This window comes from Nicotiana tomentosiformis, chromosome 2 (genome assembly GCF_000390325.3).
Source record: "Nicotiana tomentosiformis chromosome 2, ASM39032v3, whole genome shotgun sequence".
Lineage (NCBI taxonomy): Eukaryota > Viridiplantae > Streptophyta > Magnoliopsida > Solanales > Solanaceae > Nicotiana > Nicotiana tomentosiformis.
The window spans coordinates 125048509-125054508 of record NC_090813.1 but is presented as its reverse complement, the minus strand read 5'-3'; positions in this window follow the sequence as shown (position 1 = coordinate 125054508).

Here is a 6000-nt window from a genome sequence, read left to right as displayed (position 1 = left end):
AATAATTCAACAACAATATTTTTCTACAATAAAGAGCTCACGGCTCATGCCAAAATAAATCATCAATAATATTTTTCCACAATAAAGAGCTCACAACTCATGTCAAAATAATTCAACAATAATATTTTTTCATAATAAAGAGCTCACGGCTCATGTCAAAATAATTCAAGAATAATATTTTAATAATGACATGGTAAAATATTTATCAATGTAGTAAAATAAAATGACATTGAAAATGAATCAAATAGTATGTCACATTTAATGACACCAAATAATTGCAAATAATATCTCGTGGAATCAAAACAGAATTTCCTTCAACTTTATGAAAATCACAACAATTAATCGAAAGCAACTATGGCCATAAATCAATATCAACAAGGGCACTACCGAGGTACCGTCTCGTAGTCCTAAGTTATAAATAATTTCACAATATCTCATTTCCTTATATCACCGGGAGAGCCTTCACAATTTATTTATAGAAAATATTTTTTTTCGAAATAGCATCCCGCGTTTTAGCCACCCTTATCACACCGCATGACTTCTAGTAGTCGCCCCTACTAGCCACACGTATCAAGCCACCCTTATCTCACCGCATGCGTTTCAACACCCAGACCTTATACCACCGCATGCGTATCAATATCACAATATATTACAATTTGCACCTCAAGTACTCAAATAATTCAACTTGCCAAAATAATTTAACAACAGTATTTTTTCACAATAAAGAGCTCACGACTCATGCCAAAATAAATCATCAATAATATTTTTCTACAATAAAGAGCTCACGGCTCATGTCAAAATAATTCAACAATAATATTTTTCCACAATAAAGAGCTCACAGCTCATGTCAAAATAATTCAACAATAATATTTTTCCACAATAAATAGCTCACTGCTCCATCACAATGAGTACGAAAATCTTACAAAAATATTCAGGAGTAAATAATTCAGGAAAATAATATTTCAAAATCTTTAATATGTTGCTTCAATATCAAGTTTAAAAATGTCAAATACTTCATATTAATAATATTTAATTTAAAGAAAATCAACCTTCAAATAATGCACAGAATAAAAGAAAAAAAGTTCCAACTAAACAAAAAAAATAATTAGCTGGAAAAGGTCAAATAAATTTAAAATATAAACATTAAATCAATAATGAAGAATATAACAAAATAAAATAATTTAATTAATGCGCAACAGTGATCTACACAATTTAAAATATAATCATTCTCATTTAGCACGTGTACACACTCGTCACCTCGTGTACGACTTTCTACACATTACAATTATCAATCCTAGGGGGAATTTTCCCCACACAAGGTTAGACAAGTCACTTACCTCGACTTGCTCCAATTTAACCAAGTATTATATTTTTTCTCGATTTTTCGACTCCGATCGATTCGTATCTAGTCATAATTAATTCGATACAGTCAACATAAATTATAGTAATCAATTTCATAAGAAAATATTACATTTTCAATAAAATTCGAAATTAATTCAAAATTTGCCCGTGGGGCCCACATCTCGGAATTCGGCAAAACTTATAAAATCCGACAACCCATTCAATTACGAGTCCACCCATACCAATTTTACCAAAATCTGATAACAACTCGACCTCCAAATCTTAAATTTTCGTTTTTGGAAGATTTTGCAAAAATCTTGATTTTTCTTCCATAAATTCACGGATTCATGATGTAAATGAGTATGGAATCATGAAATATAATCAATATAGGATAAGGAACACTTACCCCAATGTTTTCCCGTGAAAATCGCCCAAAAATCGCCCAAGAACCGTGCTCCAAAAATCCAAAACGAAATGAATAAAATGACCATTTTTGGTCCTTAAGTTTCTGTCAATCCGTCACTAAAAGTTCATTTTCCGTCACTAAAAGTTTATTTTCCGTCACTAAAAGTTTATTTTTTGTCACTAAAATTCCACCAGAAATTGCTCTACCAGCCTTCCTTTAATTGATCATAACTTTATATACAAATATCCAAATGATGAATGGTGTAACTTTCTGGAAATTAAAATCAAACGACTACAACTTTCATGTTTTGAAATTTTTCCGATTCCTTATGCATTTCGAGATATAAGCTTCCAAAGTCGGCTCCACACATCAGAAATTTCTGGCAAAATTTCTGGCAAAACTTCTCTACCAACATTCATTCAATTCATCATAACTTTCTGTACAAATGTCTAAATGATTAATGGTTTAACTTTATGGAAACTAGAATCCAAGGGCTACAACTTTTATGTTTTAAATATTTTCTGATTCCTTATAGATTGCGCGATATAAGCTTCCAAATTTGGCTCCACGCACTAAACATTTCTGGAGAAATTTCTGCAATTTCCAGCAGCCTTCTTTGTCCAAAATCCATTCCGTTTACCTTCCGAAATCCACCCGAGACCCTCGGGACCTTAACCAATTATACCAACATGTCCCAAAATATAATACGAACTTAGTCGAGGCTTCAAACCACATCAAACAACATCAAAACGACGAATCGCACCTCAAATCAAAATCTATGAACTTTGAACTTTCAAATTCTATATCTTGTGCCGAAATACATCAAATCAATTCGGAATGACTTTAAATTTTGCACACAAGTCATAAATGACATAATAGACCTATTCCAATTTCCAGAATCGGATTCCGACCTCGATATCAAAAAGTCAACCCCCCGGTCAAACTTCCCAAAAATTTAACTTTTGTCATTTCAAGCCTAATTCCACTACGGACTTCCAAATAAAATTTTGATCATGCTCTTAAGTCCAAAATCACCATACAGAGCTGTTGGAATCATCAAAATTCTATTCCGGGGTCGTTTGCACATAATTTGACATCCGGTCACTATTTGAGTTTAAACTTTTAATTTTTTATCAAATTTCATATCTCGGGTTAGGGACCTCAGAATTTAATTCAGGGAATACGCCTAAGTTCCAAATCACGATACGGACCTACCAAAACTATCAAAACACTGATCCGAGTCCGTTTGCTCAAAATGTTGACCAAAGTCAACTCAGTTGAGTTTTAAAGCTCTAATTCACATTTTAATTTATTTTTCACCTGAAAACTTTTCGAAAAATTTTACGGACTGTGCACACAAGTCGAAGAATGATAAATAGTGTTTTTTAAGGTCTTAGAATACAAAATTAATTATTAAATTTAAAGATGACATTTTGGGTCATCACATTCTCCACCTCTAAAACAAACGTTCGTCCTCGAACGGAGTTAGAAAAAGTACCTAAGCTGGTGAATAAGTGTGGATAACAGCTGCGCATATCATGCTCGGTTTCCCAAGTCGCCTCCTCGACCGGATGACCCATCCATTGAAACTTCACCGAAGCAATGTTCTTTGACCTCAGCTTTCGAACATGCCTATCCAAAATAGCCATTGGTTCCTCAACATAAGATAGATCCTTGTTGCAATCTCATTTACATCATGAATCCATGAATTTATGGAAGAAAAATCAATATAGGATAAGGAACACTTACCCCAATGTTTTTCCGTGAAAATCGCCAAAAAATTGCCCAAGAACCGTGCTCCAAACATCCAAAACGAAATGAATGAAATGACCATTTTAAGTCCTTAAGTTTCTGTCAATCCGTCACTAAAAGTCTATTTTCCGTCACTAAAAGTCCATTTTTCGTCACTAAAAGTCCACCAGAAACTGCTCTACCAGCCTTCCTTCAATTGATCATAACTTTATGTACAAATGTCCAAATGATAAATGATTTAACTTTCTGGAAACTAGAATCAACCGACTACAACTTTCATGTTTGCAACTTTTCTTATTCCTTATGAATTGTGAGATATAAGCTTCCAAAGTCGGCTCCATGCATCAGAATTTCTGACGAAACTGCTCTACTAGCCTTCATTCAATCCATCATAACTTTCTGTACAAATATCCAAATAATAAATGGTTTAACTTTCTGGAAACCAGAAACAAACGACTACAACTTGCATGTTTTGATACCTTTCTGATTCCTTAAGAATTACGAGATATAAGCTTCCAACATTGGCTCCACACACCAGAAATTTCTGGCGAAATTTTTGCAAATTTCCAGCAACCTTCTTTGTCCGAAATCCATTCCATTTACATTCCGAATTCCACCCGAGACCTTCGGGACCTTAACCAATTATTCCAACATGTCCAAAAATATAATACGAACTTAGTCGAGGCTTCAAACCACATCAAACAATATCAAAACGACTACTCGCACCTCAAATCAAAATCTATGAATTTTGAACTTTTAATTTCTACAAACAACACCGGAACCTATCAAATCCAGTCCAATAGACCTCAAATTTTGCACGCAAGTCATAAATAATATAACGAAGCTACAAAAATTTTCAGAATCGGATTTCGACCCCGATATCAAAAAGTCATCCCCTCGGTCAAACTTCCCAAAAATTCAACTTTCGGCATTTCAAGCCTAATTCCACTACGGACTTCCAAATAAAATTCCGATCACGCTCCTAAGTCTAAAATCACCATACGGAGCTGTTGGAATCCTCAAAATTCTATTCCGGGGTCATTTGCATATAATTCGACATCCGGTCACTATTTGAACTTAAACTTTAAAGTTTTCATCAAAATTTCATATCTCGGGCTAGGGACCTCGGAATTTGATTCCGGGCATACGCCTAAGTCCCAAATCATGATACGGACCTATCAAAACTGTCAAAACACTGATCTGAGTCTGTTTGCTCAAAATGTTGACCAAAATCAACTCAGTTGAGTTTTAAAGCTCTAATTCACATTTTAATTCATTTTTTACCTGAAAACTTTCCGAATTTTTTTTTTACGGATTGCACACGCAAACGTTTGCGTGTAATGGTAAATAGTGCTTAGATCACATAATTAATCATTAAATTTAAAGATGACATTTTGGATCATCACATGTATAGACTCCGGAGGGGCTCCTACAGCCCAAGCACCATAATCCGCACGGACAACTCACGTGCGATAATATCCTGCACAGACAACTCACGTGCCATATATCCTTACCTTTCCAACAGGCCCTCGGCCTTACTCAGTCCTCAACCTCTCTAGTCTCTCGAACTCTCGGAAATCACAAAGATCAGTCCAAACAAAGATAACATAGTAAATCAACAAATATTAAGAAAGACTGAGGTATGATGCACAAGTAAAATCATGACTGAGTACAAGACAACAATTAGCAAATAATTCAACAAGTACGCGACCTCTGTGGGTCCCAACAGTACTATTATATAGCCTAAACATGATTTTTAACATGATTTACAGTCAAATTTCTTCAACACAAAGAGAGCTTATAGCTAACAACAGGTTATTTAACTTTACACTTTCACGGGACGGACTAAGTCACAATCCCTTCGATGCACACCCACACTTTCGTCACCTAGCATGTGCGTCACCTCCAAAATAATCACATGACACAAAAATCCAGGGTTTCATACCCTCAGGACTAGATTTAAAACTGTTACTTACCTCAAAACGTGAAATTATTTACTCTGTTATGCCTTTGCCTCGCAAATCAGCCTCTGAATGCCTCGAATCTAGTCACAAATAATTCTTTTCAGTCAATAAAATTTATTGGAATTAATTCCATAAGAAAATGCTAATTTTTCATAAAAATCTGAATTTTAACTCAAAAATCGCCTGTGGGTCCCACGTCTCGGAACTCAATAAAATTTATAAAATTCGGAAGCCCATTCAACCACGAGTCTACCCATACCAATTTTACCAAAATCTGACCTCAACTCGACCCTCAAATCTACAAGTCTTATTTCCAAATATCTAAGTTCCAATCTCCGATTTACACCTCAAAATCATGTAATCTAGTCGGATTATTCGATAATAATTCAATATTATGGAGTAGAAATGATTACAAGGGACTTACCTCAAGTTTTTCTTGAAAATATATCAAAAATCGCCTCTCCTCAAGCTCCAATTTGTCAAAAATGGCGAATGGGACGAAATTCCTATTTTTATAATTCTGCCCAGACTGCCTCG